Source organism: Sphaeramia orbicularis, chromosome 11 (genome assembly GCF_902148855.1).
Source record: "Sphaeramia orbicularis chromosome 11, fSphaOr1.1, whole genome shotgun sequence".
Taxonomy (NCBI): Eukaryota; Metazoa; Chordata; class Actinopteri; order Kurtiformes; family Apogonidae; genus Sphaeramia; species Sphaeramia orbicularis.
In genome coordinates, this window is record NC_043967.1 from 6,778,882 (window position 1) to 6,801,263 (window position 22,382).

At 40.3% G+C, this 22,382-nt stretch overlaps 1 protein-coding gene and 1 long non-coding RNA gene across 4 annotated transcripts in view; one reads left to right on the forward strand and one right to left on the reverse strand.

The window, feature by feature from the left end:
* LOC115428793 (zinc finger protein 516-like) overlaps positions 1–18,871 on the reverse strand; it is a 46,268-nt gene extending 27,397 nt beyond the window's left edge. Inside the window, exons 1-2 of one of the 3 annotated variants that reach the window (XM_030148015.1) lie at positions 18,629–18,871; positions 8,089–8,099 (exon numbers count right to left, since the gene is read on the reverse strand). The gene's annotated coding sequence lies outside the window, so the exon portion shown is untranslated. Of the gene's footprint in view, positions 1–8,088; positions 8,100–16,211; positions 16,218–18,628 lie in introns of all 3 variants that reach the window. The other 2 variants (XM_030148016.1, XM_030148012.1) reach the window with 2 other exon arrangements.
* LOC115428810 (uncharacterized) lies at positions 5,517–20,715 on the forward strand. Its single transcript, XR_003936694.1, has 3 exons — positions 5,517–5,529; positions 7,593–7,596; positions 20,613–20,715. It is a non-coding gene; the product is annotated as an uncharacterized LOC115428810 (long non-coding RNA).
* The last annotated feature ends 1,667 nt before the right edge of the window (positions 20,716–22,382 follow it).

The window sequence follows — 22,382 nt, forward strand, 5'->3', positions numbered from 1 at the left end:
TTAAAGGTGGGGTGCAAGATGTTTTCCAGGAGCATTTTTTACTATATTGCTTAAAATCCCCTTCATGCCCTGATTACAACCAATTAATTAAATGCTCTAACACAAAAATTTAAAAAAAAAAATGTCATCACCTGTGGAACGGACAGGACTGAAAAAACACCATCCAATCATTTTAACTGACCCATCGATAAGATGGAACGGTGACATGTCTATCAAACTCAACTGCAATTTGCCCTCCCCCATTTGTACCCCACTTTGTGCATGAATTGTGCGTTCTCAGAGGTTTGGAACAACTCATACAGGAAGCTAAGACAGAGTCAGAGCTTGGCTATATTAGTTATATTAGCTATATTAATTATATTAATTGTATTATTTATATTAGCTATATTAGTAATATTAGCAATATTAGTTATATTAGTTATAGTAGCTATATTACTTATATTAGCTATATAAGCTATATTAGTTATATTAGCTATATCATTTATATAAGCTATATCAGTTATATTAGCTATAGTAGTTATAGTAGCTATATTAGCTTTATTAGCTACATTAGTTATATTAGCTATATTAGTCATATTAGTTATAATAGGATGGAAAGTTCACCAGCAAACTATTTTCTCACTAAATGTAACGTTAGTCAGATAGGTATGAACTGGGGCTGTTCTGAAAGAGCAGGGGTGTTGGAGGAGACTGTATGAGGTATGCATAGATCTGAAGCTGGAGCCAAAGCCGGAGCCGGGCAAATTGTTGCTGTGCAGTGCTTGTTAACCCTCGACAACAAGCATTGTGTGTACAAGTACTCTGGAGGCGTGGCTTCGGGGGGATGTCTGAAGAAAGGAGTTTGGACTTCTGAATTGAGTATTTTCAAACTGTAGCTTGCTCGAACTGTTTTTCTAAGATCTCCTACCCCACCTTTAAGCTTGTCATTTAAGGAAAAAACACAATGGCATGAGCATTGAAGTAGCACCTATAGCAGGGGTGGGCAAACTTTTTGGCTCAGGGGCCACATTGACTTTTAAAATTTGATAGACAGACTGGGTCAGCACAAGATGCGATACATATAAAAAAAACATTTGTTAACAGTACATATCCAACATAAAAAGAAAAAAAGCATTACAGTGTTAATATACCTTTTAGTGGGAACAGTGCTGTTGATCACCCATTTTTGCCAGTGCATCGAAGTCTGTGTTAATTCTGTTGTGGCAATTCTCAGAACAGATCTGAGGTGTTCATCACTCAGCTAGGATCTGTGGGGTGCGTTGTTGGTGTTCATCACACTAAGTCTGTTCACACACATATGTAGAGTCAAACAACACCAGCATCCTCTGTGCCATCTTCTGGATGTCTGGATATCTGGCTGTGCTTAATGAAGCATAAAACTCATCCAGTTTAAGGGAGTTGAACTTCTCCTTTAACACCATGTCACAGTGGAGATCAATCAGTTCCAACTGCAACTCCTGTGGCACCGTTTCAGGATCTTGTGAAAAGGGACATGACACCAGCTGAAGTGACTTGTCAATTTTTCCAAAATCAGAGAACCAACGGCAGAATTCTTCATGCAGGTCATCCAGTGATTTCCTGTATTTTTTCACATGTTGCGAGGCCTCTTTTAACGTAGCCAGTGTGGAGAAATGAGCGAATGACTTATATGACATTTGCTTTGAAAATAAAACTAGCTTGGTTTTGAAGGCTCTGACGTTTGCTTGCATTTCATGCACAAACAGGTTTTTCTCTTGTAGCTTCATGTTCACCCCATTCATGTGTGTCAGTATGTCCACAGTAAAAGCTAAATCACAAAGCCAATCTGTGTCATTCAGCTCAGGAAAGTTGTCAGTGTTCTCAAGTAGCTCCAAAAATGAGATAATCTCCTGTTTGAGCTCCCACACTCGTTGACATACTTTCCCCAAACTTAACCAGCAGACATTTGAATGGTAAAGCAAGTCCCTCTGATTAGCATCAGTTTCTTCAAGAAAATTAATAAACTGATGACGGTGAAGTCCCCTCGCTTGAATAAAGCTAACAACTTTCACAACTGGCTTCACTACATGGTCAAGCTGCAACACAGATTTACACAGTGCTTCCTGGTGAATTATGCAGTGTAGGAAAATGACCTCCTGCTCAGGGTTGTCCTCTTTCAGCCTGTCCTGGATTCTTATGAGCAGCCTGAGGTTTTTTCCTGTCAGATTTGGTGATCCATCTGTGGTAACGTTGGCGAGTGTACTCCAAGGTAGCTTGTGCCTCTTTATGACCGCTGACACGCTGTTATATAAATCCTCTCCCCGTGTTATTCCTTTTAGGGATTCCATTGCCAAAAATTCCTCTGTTATCTCAAAATTTTCATTAATCCCTCTGATAATAATTAAAAGCTGATGGGTGTCCTTTATGTCTTTGCTTTCATCCAGTGCCAAAGAATAAAATGAAAATGGCCCCACTTTTTTGTTTAGCTTGCTAGTTAAGTTTTCGTCAATTAGTTCAACACGGCGAGTCACTGTCCCGCATAACAAGCTAAGTATTTTAAAATTTGTCCTTGTTTTCAGGACATAAAATACTTGCTGTCTCTACCACGCACTCTTTGAGACACTCCCCTTCGGAGAAAGGCTTGCTGGCTTTTGCTAATTTGAATGCCAGTAAATAACTAGTCTTCGTGCTTGATTCTTGGATGGAAGCTGTTCGGATAAAGGTGTTTTCCTGAGCCTGCAAGTTAGCTACTGACCTATAAGCGGTAGCCGTCTGTTCTTGCGTTGACAGGTTGTTAGCATAATTAGCATGCTTGGTGAAAAAGTGACGGCTGATGTTGCATTCCTTTAAAACCGCAACGGTTTCTTGGCAAATAAGACATACAGCCTTTGACCGGACTTCAGTAAAAAAAGTATTTAGGTGTCCATTCCTTATTAAACACCTGGCACTCACTGTCGAGTTTTCTTTTCTTTGACATTGCTGCAGGTGGATTCTGAGCAGTAGAGGAGTGATAACACGAAGTGGCTCAGGCTCCGCAAAATCAAGTCACTGCGCCTAATGCGCCACCTGGTGGTGAAATGCCTATCATTGCAAGTCTAAGTCAAATGAATGCAATCATTCAATCATTCACATCAAATATGTATTCTGTATCAATCTTCAATGGGCCGGATTAAATAGACCAAGGATGTGGCCCGCGGGCTGTAGTTCGCCCACCCCTGACCTGTAGTATAGCAATTATAACAGTTATACCAAAAGAAGGTAAGAATAAAACACTGTGCAGCTCATATAGGCCAATATCGGTTCTGAACCTAGATTACAAATTATATGCATCTATCATGTCTACCAGGCTGAATTCATTTGTTTCAGAGTTGATGGACGAGGACCAAACAGGTTTTGTCAGTGGCTGACAAACTCAGGACAATATAAGACATTCTCTTCAAATAATCCATAATATTCATACAAATAAATGTAAATCTGTACTGGTTAGTTTAGGTGCCGAAAAGGCTTTCAATTGTGTCAGTTGGGAATACTTATTCTTAGTCTTGGAATGATTTGTTTTTTTCTGAAAGTTCAATTAATATTATTAAGACACTATATACAGCACCAACTGCGAGAGTTAAGATAAATGGACTTTTTAACAGACCAGATCGAGCTGGAGAGATCTACTCAACAGGGCTGTCCACTGTCCCCAACTCTTTTTGCCCTTTACATAGAGCCACTAGCCCAGGCAATAAGGGAAAAAAATAATATTCATGGTATTATAATTAATTCAAACGAACATAAAATAGTGTTATATGCAGATGATGTTCTTTTATTTTCCAATCCAGAACAGTCCATCCAGGCCCTTCTAGAATTCCTGGATACATTTGGTGCCTATTCAGGATATAGATTAAATATAATTAAAACACAAATTATGAGTTTAAATTACTGTCCCTCAACAGAGCTTAAAGACAAAATTTCTATTGATTGGTCTCAGAAAGCAATAAAATACTTAGGTGTGTGGCTGACCCACTCTCTGAGTGACCTATATAAAAAAAACTGAAAATGTGAATAAGAGGATTAAGAAAGACCTCACACAATGAGTAACATGTATATTTGATTTTAATGCAAGAACTGAGATCATTAAGATGTCCGTTTTGCCTAGGTTATTATATCTGTTTATGTAACTGCCTGTTAGAATTCGTCATTCTCAATTCCGTGAGTGGGACAAACATATTTTGTTTTATTTGGAAGGGACAGAAACCTAGAGCTACATACAGTACACTTATGATTAGAAAATAAAAAGGGGGTTTATCCCTTTCAAATCTATGTAACTACTACCTTGCAGCTCAACTTAAAACAATAATACAGTGGTGTGATGGTGCCTACAAGGCTACATGGAAAGAAATGGAGAACATGTGTGGAAATATTCCAATACAAGTGCTGATTGGAGATCAGAAACTTGCAGCAGCTTGTCAAAAGGAATTAAGTCCATTGGTCTCTTTTACAGTAATGATGTGGTTTGAAGTTTTGAATGATCTAAAACTGAGCAGCCAGATAAGAGTCCTTAGACTTTGACTTTATACCTAATCAAACTGATTCAAATTTTAAAAATTGGTCACATAAAGGGATAACAGTATATTACAAGATATTGGATAAAAATAACTTACCAAGTTTTCAAACAATGCAAAAAATATATATATAATTTGGAAAAAAATATATTTTTTTAGGTATTTACAATTGCAAAAATATCTTTCTTCAAACATACTAAACATGTAATTCAGAGACCAATGAGATAATTCAACTAGTTTCACAAGCTTACTCTAAGCAATGTTAAATCTATTATTTCTAACCTCTATCAAGGCCTGTTGAAAGGCAAAGGAAACTCAACAGATTATATGAAAAAAAGATGGGAGAAAAAATTTAATACTGTTATATCATGTGAACAATGGGACAATATGTGTGAATCTGCTACTTCTACCTCCTCTTCAGCCTGCTGGTGAGAATTTTGTTGGAAAAATTCAGTATGGTTCTTTACAACATCAAAACAACAGTTTAGTAGAAACTTAAATGCTTCTACTTGCTGGAGGGGTTGCGGGGACACAGAGGCAAACCACACCCACATTGTTTGGTCCTGTATGAAAATCACAACTTTTTAGAAAGATGTTGGAATAAAAATAGAACAGATTTTGGGTTTTAAATTACAACAACCCACTCTTCCACTTTTGTTAGGAGATCTTCCTGACGATTTGACAGTAAATGACAAATACCTCCTAAAAATTTTTGGTGCTGCAGCAAAAAAAAAAAAAAACAATCACTTGAAAATGGCTTCAACTTGAGCCACCGGTACTAGAGGAATGGATGAAAATGGTAGATGAAATTCACAGAACGGAGAGATTAATATTTATGCTGAGACTGCAAGTTGAACTATACATGAGAAGGTGGAACAAATGGATTAGTTTCTTTAATGACAATTAATGTGTGGTTTGTCTCATAGTCCTGAGAGTGTTGTGTGAACTGCTGCTCAAATTTGAACATACAACTTGATTTCTGCTTTATAACTGTAGCCATTATTATTTTTGCTTTTGGATTGTAACCAGTATCTATTGCTGAATGTTGTTTGTTTTGTTTGGCTTATGTTCTGTGTAACAAATGTTAAAATAACTAATAAAAGTTAAGTGTCAAAAAAGAAGTAGCACCTATAGTGAATTTCCCAAAATATGTTTGTCATATGCAGTGATTGTGTTTCATTTTGACAGAATGTACTAACCCATCCTCATATGAGTGGAATATTTTTATTTTAACATGTTTATGACTCCGTTCATACACAATTCAGATTTTTGGGTGAAATCCAGTTTTTGTGTGTGCTTGTTCATATTTCACATTAGATGCGGCTTCTATCAGTTTTGAGTCTGAACTGAATGTGACCCTGAAGTGACCCACATGCACAAAAGCAGTCCTGATGGAATACATGACCACACAGACACACTGGGTTTACAATAGGGTTGCAACAATGTCATAGTGTTACGATTACTCACGATTTTAAATGCCATGGTAAATTAATCGTCAAGGCTACCAAAAACCGTCTCAAAAAGTACAGTAGATTAAGAGCAGAACCAAAGACACGTCAATATGTGCTTCCCGCATGGAACAAAACTTCTGCAGTTCAGACCGTCGTAGCTTTGGTAGAGCAAGGCCGTTTTTCTGCAGTTCAGACCGTCATAGCTTTGGTAGAGTAAGGCCGTTCTTCTGCAGTTCAGACTGTCGTAGCTTCGGTAGAGTAAGTTTCACTTTCACTTTCATGCGGGTGCAGCAGGGGGTTTATACGTATAAATCCTGCAAAAAAATCATAGTAGTCATGAAACCATGATTAATTCTTTGACAATAATCGTACCACCAAAATCTCTAATCGTCACATCCCTAGTTTAAGGAAGTAAATATGTTTTTCCTCCGCTCCTCCTCCTGGGATGCAGAATTGTGAAGTTTGTTGCATTTCAATGACATACAGGTCGGATAAATGTGACCTGGCCATTCAGAATGAAGTCACAATGGAAAGTATCAGATACGCATCAGATTTAGGACCACATATGAAAGTGGTCTGTATCAAATTTAGGACCACATATGAAAGTAGTCTGGGTCAGATTTTGGACCACTTATGAAAGTGGTCTGGGTCAGATTGGTGCTGTTCAAACTGTCTGTAACAGAGCAGATACAGGTCACATATGGACACAAAAATTGGATTTGGGTCACATTTGCCTGTAGTCTGAACGGAGCCGAACTAACTTAGCAGGATGTCTCCTGTCACCTGATTCTGTTATAGAAATCTGCATATAATATTAGGTCAGTTTATTTACCCCAGGATGCGGGCAGCTGGAAAAAAGACTATAAGGAAGAGACAGTTAGCATATGTGGTAGTCCATCTGTATGATCTGCAGAAGAAAAGGACCTGCACACTCAGTGAAAAAGCAACACATGTGCCACATGGTATTTCAGAAGCAATTCCTACTCAACAATAATTCGCTCCATTCTTAATCACTTTTTTACAACTGTGTTAAACCTGCAAGTGTTTCAGATTCAGTCTAAACTCCATTAAGAGAGAAAAACTAAGCATACCTGTGCAACTAGTGGGTTAAAACACCCCTCCAAAATGTCAGAAGTAAATGCTTTATAGATAGGACACAATGGTAAAAACTAGAAGCACTCGGAGAGCGCAGACCTCCGCCAAGGCTGATCAGTGCCCCCCCCCATGGGCCCCCCCACGCCAAGGAGGTTATGTTTTTGCTAGGGTTTGTTTGTTTGTTTGTCTGTTTGTCTGTCCGTTAGTGTGCAACATAACTCAAAAAGTTATGGACAGATTTTGATGAAATTTTCAGGGTTTGTTGGAAATAGGCCCCCCCGTGGGCCCCCCCACCCCCGATCACCACCAAAATTTAATCATTTCTTCCTTATCCCATTTCTAACAAACCCTGAAAATTTCATCAAAATCTGTCCATAACTTTTTGAGTTATGTTGCACACTAACGGACAGACAAACAAACAGACAGACAAACAAACAAACAAACAAACCCTGGCAAAAACATAACCTCCTTGGCGGAGGTAAAAATCCTATCACAGCAATTATGCTCATCACAATATACATCTTTGTTTAGTCTTGAGGTTTGTGTACACAATGAGAGCTAAAACAGTTACGGTTAGTTGTTTGTCTTGGACAGATTAATAATCAGTGTTTAAACTGGAAAGATAAAGTGATACTAGCGCATTGACCCATGGGAATCCATGGGTTCTAGCTGAGCTAAGGTTACTGGTGTAATACACAGATTAAGAAAAATTAGAACGGCCCTCATTTAGTTTAGTATTGACATAGATGTGGACCACAGACTTTTACACAGGACTGAACTCAACGGTTTGTGGATTTTACTCTTCCCTGGAGGACATGAAGGCAGCATAACTGAACATGGAGGAGGTAAACGGGTCCGGGTCTAACCAGGGGGCTGGCAGAATGGAACGGGGCCACAGTAAGAACAAGAAAAGCACTCGGACAGCGCTGACCCCCTCCAAGGCAGATTAGTGGGCCCCCATGCCTCCCCACCCCCCGATCACCACCAAAATTTTATCATTTCTCCATGTGCCAGTATCAACATTTCCTGAAAACTTCATGAAAACCTGTCCATAACTTTTTGAGTTATCTTGCTAACAAACAAACAAACATGCACACAAAGCAAAGCGATCACAATAGGAGGTAACCAGGCCGACCTTGTTAGTGCGTGATCACAGCCGGACCCATTTCTCACTTGCAATAAGTCCGATTAGCGATCTGCTGAATTCCAGTCGGGGGTTTGGGTCTGAACGGGACCGACATTATGGAAGCGGGCCACAGTAAGAACTAGGGGTGCAACGGTACATGTCCCAGTATGGCTCATTTGTCATTTTCAAATGACATTTCCGGACAACTAGTGTTTATATCAGAGCTTTGCAAGACGACTGACTTACAGAATTCTACTGTCATTGGTTGGAGCCGGACGCAGAGCTCAGCTAGAGCGATATGTGGCAGAGCCAGAAGCGGAGCCCAGCCCTTGTACTTCCAAGTACCCTTCTCAATATTAACATTAGTATCCACATTAGTAAAACCTCCTTTGTCGTTGCCATGTTGGTTATTATTGACTTTCTTCTTCTTCTTTTTCTCATAAGACTTTACTCTTCTTCACAGCATTTGTCCAGTATGGTAATTAAGAGCAGCGCCCTCTAGTGGATTGATTGAGAAACGCTCATTTCAACAACGCATGGAAGTATGAAGGCAGTGACACATGACAATGTTAGAAATAGATGAACTATTTACGTATGTAAAGGAACATAAATGATCCTTAAGGCTCTCCATCAGCTCCCAGTTGTGTTTCAGTGTACAGCCGGGCCCCAACCAGTCCCCAGCCAAGCCCCAGCCGGGCTCCAGCCGGGCCCCAGCCGGGCTCCAGCCGGGCTCCAGCCGGGCTCCAGCCAGGCCCCAGCCAGGCTCAGCGTCCAAACCATACCAAACCGTGGAGAGTTTAGACAAAGACTGAGTGTTGACCTATTGACAGCGAGTTATTATACATTTTTCTACTCCTTAGGTTTTTCTTCACAACCTCTTTTCAAATATAAACATATTTTATGCAGACTAATTGTCCTCAAAAAGAGCAAACATTCTTTCATTCTAACAGTTTTGAATATTCCCCTCTGTTTATTTAGTGTTTGTCTGTTCTGAACACCAAATGGATTTGCATTAGAATATCTGAAATATAGATTATGACCCATTTCAGACAAACTTACATTTAGAGCTAATCAATGTCATTATCATGATTATTATATTTACCATCATATACTCCAGTGATGCACACTTCTCTTTTGCTCTTAGAGTATATTGTGTTTATATCCTCAGTTAAAATACTTCCAAATGTTTTACTCATGTATATTTTGATGCTGAACAAACATTTAATTCATTTCATTTTAATATACTTAACATTAAAAACTCAAGGCCCAAACATGTGGTGTAATTTCCATTAAATGATTTCCTCAGGTGCCTATTCTGTATATTTTGCTCATTAGATCAGTACCACAGTTAACAGCTGTATTTGTTTCATTCCTGACATGTGCGGCGTCTGTGTTTGTTCTAATCCTTTAATGTGGGACATTGAGTTGAATCTCTTGTACAGAGTCATGTTTGACTGGTAACTGTAGGTGTGGTCAACAGACCATAAACAGGAAATGCCCAAATGTTTTTGTTCAAAATACCACGACTTAGGATCCAATAGAGAAAACAGGTCATTGTCATGTTCCAAACAGGTCTGAGCCATGGTTAAGTCACTCCGTCTGCACTGTCATCGCAGTCCAATTGGTCGTCTGAGTGATCGGATCGGTGCCAGATCGGATCCTCAGGACAGGATCGTGTGATCAGGTCCATGTGTGGTCATTGCTCTGTTTGAACCCAGAGGTGGACACACCCCCATACTGAATGAAGACACTTTCAGTTTGTGAGTCCCTGTATTCAGTGAATAAACCTGTTCAGTTCAACACAGTTTGTCCACAGTTGATCAATGATCCCATCTGGAATATGAGGGCAACGCCAAACAAATTAATTTAATATATCTACAAATATACAGATTATTCTGACCCGTGTGTTTTTAATGGCACTAAGTATAGTTTGGAACATTTGACCTGTAGAACATTGTGAATTACTGAACTGTTTATTTAGTGTGTTTCATCTTCTGACCTGAAATAACTGTCTCTTGCATTGTGTTTGTTCTTGTCTTTGTGTTAAGTTTCTTCATTTTGATCTAAAATAAAGAAAAACCAAAAGAAGCACTTTATCACAAAATCAGTACGTACAAGTGTATATATAAAAGTATATAGTCATCTGGATTTTCAGCTGTTGCTCAGGACCAAATATCAGCCTTTAAACTGGAAATAAATAATGATCTGACTAGAGCTGCAACGAGTGCTTGAGTAATTAGAGTACAAAAAGTCCTCGAATATTTATTTTTTTTTTTTTGCATCGAGTATTCGATTAATTATTAATTTCATTAAGCAGCTCCAGCTTGAACCGCTGTTCACCACTGGGTCCTGGTGCTTGGTACCCTGGACGAGTACGTTCCTCCCCCACACATAGACAGACACCCCCGAGTAAATCTAAGGAATGAGCAGCGGCCCCGGTGAGGAACCTGCTGTTCATCCACATAGGTGTCATTGGCTGACGGTGAATATCAGGGTAGTCACTCTGTCCACACCTGTCCAAAGTCCCCTTGTCCACACCTGTCCAAAGTCTCACCCTGTCCACACCTGTCTGAAAGGAAAGTCCCCCTGTCCACACCTGTCTGAAAGCTGTGGTTTGTCCGCGCTGGTGGTACGATGTTTGTTGCCCACACCGTAACTGGAACTGGGCCCGGATGATGGCCTGGTGTTCACTCTGCCGCTAGATTCACAAGCACCACTAAGTAGCCTATCAAATATGTGACATTCCTGTAAATGAATTACATACTGTGTGGACAAATGTTTGAGCATATTGGAGGGATTCCACCCTTTTGAAGAAATGGAAGCTTTGCAAGTGTTCCAGTGGCCCTGGTGTCATCTTTTTAGACTGTTTCTGCCTCAATGCCATGTTGGCTACGTTCTGACCAAAACAATGCAGCGTATGCGTGACATCATTGTGCATGAGCAACGAAGGCAGAATCGATAAGCAGAATCGTTAAGCTGGCAGGCAAATGATTCCAAGGAATCGAGCCACTGGGATCCGGTTCTCAAAAAGAACCGGTTCTCAATTCCCATCCCTAGTACTGAATAAAAGAACCCTTTGTGTCCTGGACAATAGAAGCCTTTCTTATTCCTTTACTTGTATATAGTCGTATTTAAAACATACATGAGCACACGTAAGGTACAAAAAGAGCTTTTTTAAATAAATAAGTTCCTGTTCTGCATAGGGATGTAAAAGAAAACAGTGGTATAAAAACACCACAGTTATCTACCGTACGCATTTCCTTGTAATAGCGTGCCACGGTACTTAAAAGTGAGCTATTGTTTAGACAATGTGTTTAATCACAGGTCGGGTCGGGTTGCGGGTCTAATGTACATGGCTACCGGTGGGTTTGGAAAAGTAGTGGATCTGTGCAGAACTCTGATGTGTGTTGCAGGGGCAATTCTAGGATCAGAGGTGTAGGGGTGCTGAGCACCCAGAGTGCTGGCTGGCCAGGCAAGAGAAATTTCACTGTTTTGTAGATTTTAACGCAATTTTGGACCATTGTTCCTACATTTGTCAAAGAAAAGCATATCATTTTTTTGGTTATGAGAAACTCTGACTAAACCATCAAATTTGACAAAAGTTATTTAAATGCTGAGCCACAGTAAAAGAGGAATGGATTTCTGGTGGAAGGCAATCCTCCATTTTGATACAGCAGCTCCTCAACATATACGTCTATGAGAGAATGGGTTTAACTCCAGAGGAATACTAGTCTCAGAGCTACCAGATCTACTTTAAAGCACTGTCTGCACATGACAATACATTGACTTTACAGGTTATATCAGTGGAACATTTATAAATCTGTTGTATCTGCTGTACATAAACCAATATATATCTGGAATAACACTTTATCATATACCGTCAAAACCTCAGCAAACCAGCACTTTTGTCATTTGTTTTCCAATTAATCTGATTAAAATATGTAACATTTAGCACATTTAATCTCTGAGGCAGATAATTTCTAAAAAATTGTAGACCAGTGTATATGTTAAGTGTCTCTCTGCTCCCATCTCTCTCTTTGTGCTTTAACCAAAAGGCAAATAACCAAACAATTTGTTTTCTATCTAATAAGAGATATAAACTGGTACAACTTATAACATCATTGTAATTGAATATTTGGTTGCTGTGGCAAATGAGGTTACACAAGTTGATCTCAAACTCTTACGTGAATCTGGCTCTTTTTTTTTTTTTTTTTTTTTTTTTTTTAGAAAAAAAAACAATTGTATGTTCCTGCCTGCACACAAACACACACACACACACATCCTAGGATTTAATGGATATTCAGTCAGTTAGCCAGTCAGATAAACACAGTAGCACCTTGTCTTTAATCTGAACACATGTACATGACACAACAGCAGCTTCTCTCAGTCCATTTCAAACAGAGGACAGAGGTTAACTGAACCACATGGAACATTTCCTAGCTAGAAAAAAAACATCAGCTAACTCCCATCTAACAGCATAAACAGTGATTTACATTTCAATGCAGCAAAAATAGGGACTGGCGATAATAATAGTGTGTTGGTATTAAGTGAGAGAAGTAAACAAATGTCCTTGTTTAAACTGGGTACTTCCACCACTACTATACCCCAACTTTAGAAGGCAACACCTGCGCGTGGAGCCCAGAGTCTGAGTCAGGAAAGGAGAGGAGGGATGGAGTGGATCAAACCATTTTCGAGAAAAGATGGGTGGGGGGCCATATTTTTGTTGTTAAAATATTACGTTTCAACTATGTACTGACATTTTTCTAGCATGTTAAGATTGGACATAAAGTAAACAAGAAAAAAGAAAAATTTCAGCAACCTTCAAATATTTTAGAGGTGCTGGGAATCAATTTAGGGCCCAAAATGGGCTTAAAATGCCCATGGTGTGTTGAATTTAAAGGCGCCTCTCTATCAGCTGAGAGAGATATAGTCCCGTGCAGGATGGACTGAATGGTACACAGTTTTCCATTGTATCTGTAGCTCAAATGTGGGTCAGTATCGGTCCAGTACCGGACAGAGGTTGGTCTAGTCCATGGTCATGTGGACTATGTGGTCAGTGACAGAGCAGTTGAAAACATCCTCCTGATCCAGGACACAATCTATAAGGTGGGTCCTGCGGTCATCCCAGTGGCCACAGAAGAATAACGATGGGGGGGGGGGCACTGCATCTCCCTACTCCTGGAGATCCATCCCCTGCATAGGGTTGTAACGATATCATAGTGTTACGATTAATCATGATTTTAAACGTCATGGTTAATTAATTAATGGTCAAGGCTGCCAAAAACATATAAATGACAGCAGATTCAGAGCAGAACCAAAAACATAAATGACATTAAGAGCAGAACCAAAAACATAAATGACAGCAGATTAAGAGCAGAACCAAAAACATAAATGACAGCAGATTAAGAGCAGAACCAAAAACATAAGAGCAGAACCAAACACAGAAATGATGGCAGATTCAGAGAAGAAACAAAAACAGGCCAATTTGTGCTTCAGCACGGAACGAAAGCGACGTTACAGGAGCACTACGTTCAATGTTCCACCAGTGAAAATGACAGAAGGACCAGCGTCTGTCTCAGGGGATGGACGTATTTCTGAGTTGTCTTGACCTTAAATATATTTTCGATGTGGGTTCACTTTCATTTCCATACAGTTTGCGTTCTCTACCATCATCTACGCAGCTTCAGGTGACCATTGTCCAACCCATTCACACCAATCTGACTTAAACAAACGTCCTCAAATGAAAGTTAATGAACTTTCAGGAGGTAGGAAAAAGGTAAATGAGCTTCAACAACAGTGGGAGACATAGAGCAGTTAGTTCCATGTGTTAAGTACAGAGCCCACAGGTCATTCTATTAATGATGTCTTTAACCCATAGGGCTCTGAGCCTATTTTGTCTGTTTTTCAGTACTTTTGATTTTGCCTTTATAGACTATAAAAATACATGTTTATTATACCCATGTTTGGTATCTTTTTTTTCAGCACAACTTCATCTATCTCATCTGTCTATTATTTTTTCACTTTAACCTACAAACACACACAAAAGGACAAAAAACACAAAAAATATAAAATCCAATTTTTAAAATGTATATAATTTATAGCATAAATAACACAAAGATGCTTATCGAACCTTTTCAAAGACGTTAAAAGTGAATATTGGTTCCAAATATTAGGTATATAAAATCAAAATTGTAAAAAAAATTAAAACGATACTCAAATATTTGACATTAAAGCATATCTTTACATAGGAGTTTTCTCGTGTTTTCTCACCCCCCACCCCAACCCCCACCCCTGGTCCTCACAATTTCCTCATCCGGTTCAGGTGGAGGTGTTTCTCACCCTTACCTGTAATGCTAATGCCGTCTGTGGATTAGAATCTACACATTCGGACAGTTTTTCTGTTTTGAAAAAGGACAAAAAATGACAGATATGGTCAGAAATATAACACTTCCTATAATAGCGCACCGTTACATCTCCAGTTGTACTTGCTCTATCAACATCAAATAAAAAGTGGGAAAGTGCTTCAAGTCCGCACTTTCGAATGCAATTGTCCCCAGTGGTCTACGTCGTTGCCTTCTGACGCTACAATGTGCTGAAAATGTCATGTGATTCAGTCACAGAGTCGTGCCCGTGGACCCCTAAGGGTTAATATGTGTCCCTTTCAGACCTCCAGCACAGATGAAGTAACTTATTTTACACTCCTTGTGTAAAACTTGGTCACAGTGTTGATTTATTGCTTGTTATATTCTTTAAAAAGAATTTATAAAATGTATGTGCACTGGCAGCATAAAAAGAGGAGAATATGACGCACACACAGACGCACAGAGGACAGGGACGTCCTACACCAAGGTGGACGCCTGTCAGAGTTTGAGACGCTGTGAACCAAACTGTGTGGATTTAAAACCTCTGTGGATTAAACTTAGGGCTGGGTATCATGGCCAATTTCCATAATCGATTCAATTTCGATTCATAAGGTTCTGAATCGATTAATCCCGATTCGATTTGATTCAATATCGATTCGATTCAGTATTAATTGATTGATTCAGAGTAATCTTCCCTGATTGTTGGCCGGAGCGGGGCTGGGGGGTGCACGTGCTCCGTGAATGTTGGTTGGGGTGTAGTGTAACGGTCCGACATTGTCTTTTTCGCGAGCTTGACCAAGTCTTCCCCAGGGGTTCGTAAGACGGAGCCGCCCGCGGTTCCACATACTCCCGGTCCTGCTCTGAAAAATCTATCTCATCCACTATTAATCGATTACGCAAAATTAAAATGAGATTGATCTAAGATCGATTAAATCGATTTTTTTACCCAGCCCTAATTAAACTTGACCCATTGTCCAGTGGATGACTGTCCTCAATGGACCAAATGGACCACCTGGACTAACTGGACCAACTAGACCAACTGGACCACCGTGGGCCAACTGGGCCAACTGGACCAACTGGACCACCGAAGGGCCATCTAGACCAACTGGACCACCGTGGACCAACTGGACCACTGGGGGCCAACTGGACCACCGTGGACCAGTCTTGTGCAGGTGTTTGGTGCAGTGACTAAAGCTTGCAGCAGAACTACTACTGATCTATGATATGGACTATTAGCATGTGGAAAAACTTTGGGGACTTAAAAAGGGGAAGGTATTTGGGGGGTTTGAGTACCTTTATGTTCAATGATTTGTGTTAAATGAGTTCATGTTTTTTGTTGGCTCTGCTGTGTGGTTGCTTCATGGTTTAATTTTGTTATTTTAGGGTTTGTTTTGTGTGTGTGCTGGATTCACCTGTGCAGTTTCAAAGGCCGATATAGAACCAAATTTTATTTTATTTTGCTTATTTCCTGCTGATAGTTGATCCACCTGTGACACATCGCTTTGGAAAAAAATAAGTGAATTGTTACAAAGTTTCACTCTCACATCTGCGCATACCAATTGTGAGGTATGTGCTGGAGGTCTGAAACCACACCCCCACATATAAACCTCGCATAATAATCGTAGTAATCGTGAAACCGCGATTATTTCCCTGACAATAGCTGTAGCACCAAAACCTCTAATCCCTACCCCACCCTTGCGTGGACGTCCTCTGTGCTGACATCTGGCTCCATCGTGTCAGGTAGTGTTGCAAAGTCAGAAATGCCCATGTCCTCTAAACCGCCCCTCTTCAGACCCACCTGCAGCGGCAAGAGTATTGTTGTTTAAAAATGGAAAAAAAAAAAAAAAAAAAAACGAAAAATCTGATTACTTAATTAATCGCTGACATTTTCAGTTGACTACTTGACTTTATTGACACTACTTGACAGTACTGATAGCTGCAGCCCTAGATCTGACATTTACTAGTTACTGTGATAACATTTTAGGCCTGATGGGCCAGCTCTACACCGAGAATAAACTTCTTCAAGGAGTAACTCAGACTAATCTAAAGTTAATATAGTTAACCATATTATTGAACTTACTGCACATATGTGACTTATCCCTTTATATTTTATGTTGTGTGTAATCTACCTCACAGAGGGGTTTGAAATCCTTACACTGCTGCACATAAAACACCTGGTTGTGAGCATTATGTTTCAATTTACTCTCATCTTTAAGGAAAAAGTCTGCTTCAAATATTTTTTCACTGATTTTCTGTCTCTTTACTACAACAGTCCCATTAGATGTTTGACTTAGGTGTTTGTGTTATTTTTCCATATATGTCAGATTAAGTGGAAAGTGGAGAAGGCTTTAACCCCTCACATCTTCCTGTCTGGTCCGTCTGGACCCTCCCCCCTTCTGTACAGACGTACAGACGCTGCGTCTCCTCTTGACCTAATCTGGATGATTAAATCATTTTTCTTTGGGACAAATTTTGTGCCCCCTCCACCACTACTCTTGTCTGGTAGTTGTCGCACAGCACCCTCCCCTATTGATCGTCATGCTGAGGAGATTACCCTAATAGCTGGGATTACCTCCCCACATGTTGGTTGGCCACATACGGGGGGTGGGGGTGGGGTGGGGGGTGGTACATGTTGTGCATGATGTGCAAGTGTATTGGGGGGGGGGGTGTCCAGGCGTATGTTTGCAGCTCTTCTACATCGCAGATGAACAAACAACCACATGTACTTGGTGTTCTTCCACCTTGTGCAGCTCACATACACACACACACACACAACAACTCACAAACATCCCTAAACGTTCATTCTTTTCATCAGTCATGAGATTTAGAGCAGCAGCAGTGACACAACAGCCTGAAGACCAGTATGAGCCTCAGACAGTCCCAGATGCCCAGGCAGACAGTGGGGTGTGGACCCTAACCCTAAGGGTGGATATTTGAGGATTCTACTAATCAATATCTGATTAATTGACATTATCATTAGATCAGCCCTGAAGGGGCCGACCTGAGCTCAAATGCCAAACTTTCTCAGATATGAGTTTTTGCTTTTTGTTATATATTCCCTTTGGGTCTTACAGACTCATCACACTGTCAAGGTGATTATTTAAGGGGTTACATTTTCTACAACAATTTCATATTATGAAAATGCAGCAGAGATTCAACGATGAACCTAATGGTTTGTTGTTATCAGCACATGATAATACAGATATACAATAATTGACTGGACCCTGTCCATGTTTCACAGCTGTTTAGGGGTTAAGAACAGTCAGGGTGGACCATAACCCCAGTCCTAACCCTAACCCTGGTCCCTTGGATGTTGGCTGGGGGATGTTTAGTGTTAGAGAGAGAGAGAGAGAGAGAGAGAGAGCCATTGAGACAGTGCAGAAAAAAGGAATTCCGTTAATCCGCTGCTGATCCGGTACAATGGCAGCCTTGTTGTCTGTCCCATTTGCACTCACTCACCACAAGTTTGTGTGCACTCACACTGTTCACTACTAGTCAACCAGAATTGTCCAAACACAGATGTAATAACAGTAATAATTATAAGGTTGCACTGCTGATATAACCAACCCTAACCCTAAAAATAAAATAAGATAAAATAAAATAAAATAAAAAGGTGGCACAGCTGATATAACTAACCCTAACCCAATGTTCACTACTAGTCAACCAGAACTGTCCAAACACACATGTAATAATAGTAATAATAATAATGATAAAGTGGTAAAGCTGATATAACCCACCCTAACCCTAATAATAATAATAATAATAATAATAATAAGGTGGTACAGCTGATATAACTAACCCTAACCCAGTGTTCACTACTAGTCAACCAGAACTGTCCAAACACACATGTAATAATAATAATAATAATAATAATAATAATAATAATAATAATAATAATAATAATAAGGTGGTGAAGCTGATATAACCAGGAGCAGCACAAGACTCAACTTCGCTGCGGTATTTGAGTCCATCTGTCCATCCGAAAACTCACTGTCTGTTTGTAGTTAACTTTGGACCAAACTCCACAACCACATCATGTACATGTGATAAAGTCCAGCCGAACACTCCGGTCCGTCCGCTCCTTACCTCAGAGGGGTTTCCGCTGTCGGTCCTGAAGGAATCCCATCACCGACTCAAATAAACAAAAGGAAAACAATGGCGACTAACGTTAACACAGAAACATTTCCCGACAAATCAGGGTGAGATTCTTCAGTCGTGGGTTCATCCTGTGTGTGCAATTTTCCAAAGTTCTTTTCCGTGTGTCTGAATCAGAGCGGTGCACCTGAACCGTAGCTCCAGCAGCTCCTGCACCGGCCGCCGTCGATAGGGACGTGAGTGACGCGAGAGATAACGTTATGAACGTTATTAACAAGCAGGGCTAGTGTGCGCGCGCGCGCGGCTCCGCTCCCTGAGGGGTCACAGGCAGCGCGCGAGCCCTTACACTGCAAAAAAAGGAATATCTGACTCAGATAAACTGAATTGAATTAAGAATATTTATTTTTGAAAGGTCAATTTTTACTTATTTAAACTTGATCTTGTTCAGATTATTCGAATTGTTCCAATAATTTTCATCTTCAAAAGACTGAACAAAACTGAAAGTATCACATCATTCATACCAACAAATCTACAAACATACTTTCAGCTTGTTGTCTTTTGAGTATGTACAATGTAAGTCTTATCATTGTATGATGAATTTCTCTGTCTCATATATACACATATATATATATATATATATATATATATATATATATATATATTTTTTTTTTTTTTTTTTTTTTTTTTTTTTTTTTTTAGGTATTTTCCTCTTGTTCTACTGAGATATTACAACTAATTTAAACAATATCTATAATAAAACCAGCTCCACTATTAGACTAGAACTGTTTATGGAGGACACAGGAAGTGTGTATGGAGGACATAGGAACTGTTTATGGAGGATGCAGGAACTATTTATGGAGGACGCAGGAACTGTTAACCCTCAACACATTTATACTGCTTTAAACAGTTGGACCAGTAAATACATGTGTATGTAGTCATTAAATGTTAAATAGACTGCACTTATTTAGCACATTTTCTACACTTTTATGGTGGCCTGTACAAAGCCTAACATTCACTCATACACCAGTGGGTGGAACTACCAGGACCTACTGGGGTAAGGGTCATACAGTCAGTGGACCAGCCACTCTATCATTACATCTACATAAGACTAGACAGACAGACGGACGGACAGACAGACATTTCCTTACTGCACTGACAGATGATAAGACCTTTTATCCCAATAATAAGTTAAATGTTCTTATTTTTGTACAAGCCATTTTTGCTGTGTATCTTTTTTGGTTCAACAGGGGAAAAAATAAAATGATGAGTCTCTGTGAATAATAATAATAATAATAATAATAATAATAATAATAATAATAATAATAATAAATTATATTTCTATAGTTCTTTTTTGGGCACTCAAAGTGCTTCACCTATTGACCCAGTGTTCATTGGCTCTCACACGCCCCCTCTGGTGGAAAAGGGCCAATGCATGCATGTGAAGATGGTAGAATATTGAACATAAAATCAAGTCAACTATTTACAACCACCACAACTAGCAGGCAATATTTAAGGATTATTGTTGGAGTATGCTCTTGTTATGCTAGTTCATGTCTTTCCACATCAAAATGGGTAGAGCTGCAACTATCGATTCTTTTTGTAATTGACTAATCTGTCCATTATTTTCATCATTTCAATTCAACTAAAGGATTATTTTAATAGGCGGGAAAAAATGTGAGTTTTAGTATTAATTTTAGTTATTTCATATATTTTATCTTCCTCACCATCCTATTCAAAGAAATTAGTGAGGTGCAAATCAGCGGGTTACCCTGGACACTTCATTTGGGGGTCAGGTTAGGGCGGCTCATTGACTGAGCAGAGACACAAACACATGTACAGTGCAATGTATAAATTCGCTATAGCAGGTTGGGTGGGTGGGGGGGTGCAAAGCGTGAGAGGAGATGCACAAAGCAGCCAGCAGTTTAATCAGATAGAAACATATATAAACCAGCTAACCAGCAGTTAAAGCAGATAGAAACATATTGTTAACCTTTCCTGCTCAGCTCGTCCGACCGTGGTCAGCAAGCACAGGGGAGATTTCCTCCAGGGCCGATGACAGGGGTTAACTCCCTTACCAGTGGTGGAATACAGCAGACTCGGGTCCTTGAATCAGACTTCAGCTTTTATTTTATACACTGTATATAAATGTTAGCTTACACTTTTCTCTTTCCCCGTCCCTCTCACACAGGCACAACTCAAAACCACCGCTCCCTCACCTCACTCGACCACTCACACCCTACGCACACGCACGCGCCACACACACCGCCCTCGTACTTAAAGGAACACACACATACACCAATCTCATATCACTACCCCCACTCTGGATGGACATTATTCTAGAATTCTAATCCAGAACATATTCATGCAAAAATACAGTCCTTGTAGTAACATAACATGCAGATTTCAAGTCCATTTGTTTGGGAGTGATGGTGAAGAGTGTCCTAGTGCTTATGAAGAAGCAGTTCATCTTGTGACTGTGTACTTATTCAAGTGGTGCAAAAATCATTCTGAGAGGAGCACTAGCATAGAGCATATGGGATAACTCACAATGCCACATCTTAGAGGGGACAGGTACAGTATACAATAGTTAGTTGCCACTTATGTTCTTTTTTTTTTTAAACTGAATATTAATGAACTATCTTAGCTTTAAACAGCACAAACAGTCAACAACAGTTGTCTTTACTTCAACTCAAATAACCCAATCATCTTGAATCTTCTTTTATTCATTTATTTTTTTAAACTTAACTCTTAGACACAGTCCTTTAACTTTAAACCTTTAACTGTCCATGAATTTTTCGGCTCACTGAGCCACCCACTCACCCAACCTGACCGGTGGTCTCCCCTGGCGGTTCGGCCTTTGAGGGCGTTGGTTCTGCTGATGTCTTGCCACCACACCACCCCCACTCTCCGGTGAGTCCTCAGGAACGGGAGAGTCCAGGCAAAGAGAGGTGGAAGGCTGTGTGGCTTCAGTTATGGGGATGTCCACTGCTGTTTCTGATGGGCTGAAGCTGGAGGCTCCCTCAGTGTCAGCAGTGGAGAACAGTTCTGGCAGACCCAGGCCAGGGTCTGTAGGATCTGTGTCCAATGAAGGAGGTGGCACCTCTGTTGGCGTCCAGTTCTCGGCCTGCTGGAAGACCCAGACGTTGTCCAGGGGATCGCGGGAGCGATAGGGTTTCAGCTGGTCATGATGCACTACTTTAACGTTGGTCTTTGGGCCTTTCTGAATACGATACACCAAATCATCCAACTGCCCCAGGACGAAGAACGGTCCCTCATAAGATGGGAGGAACTTTTTGACTTTGTTCTTGACTTTCCTTGTGCCTTTGATGAGGTACCACACAGCATCACCAACCTGATACTGTGTGCGGCCGCAGTTCTTATCATATTGTCTCTTAGCACACTTCACAGACTCACCAAGTGCTTCTCTGGCAATTTGATGTGCCAGCTCCAGGTGCTGTCTGAGGTGCTGAACATACTCAGGAGCTGAGGGAGTTTCATCAGGGTTCAGTGGCAGGCCAGCTACCAAGTCCACTGGCTCACTGACCTCCTTGCCGAACATCATGAAGTTGAGAGTAAACCCCGTCGTGCTATGTTTTGTCGCCCTGTATGCCATGACCGTATAGGGGATCATGAGGTCCCAGTCCCAGTGACACTGCTCCGCTGTGGTGGCCAGGATCTTTTGCCACGTGGCATTGAACCTTTCAACCTGGCCGTTGGACTGGGGTCGGAAGGGTGTGGTGTGCGT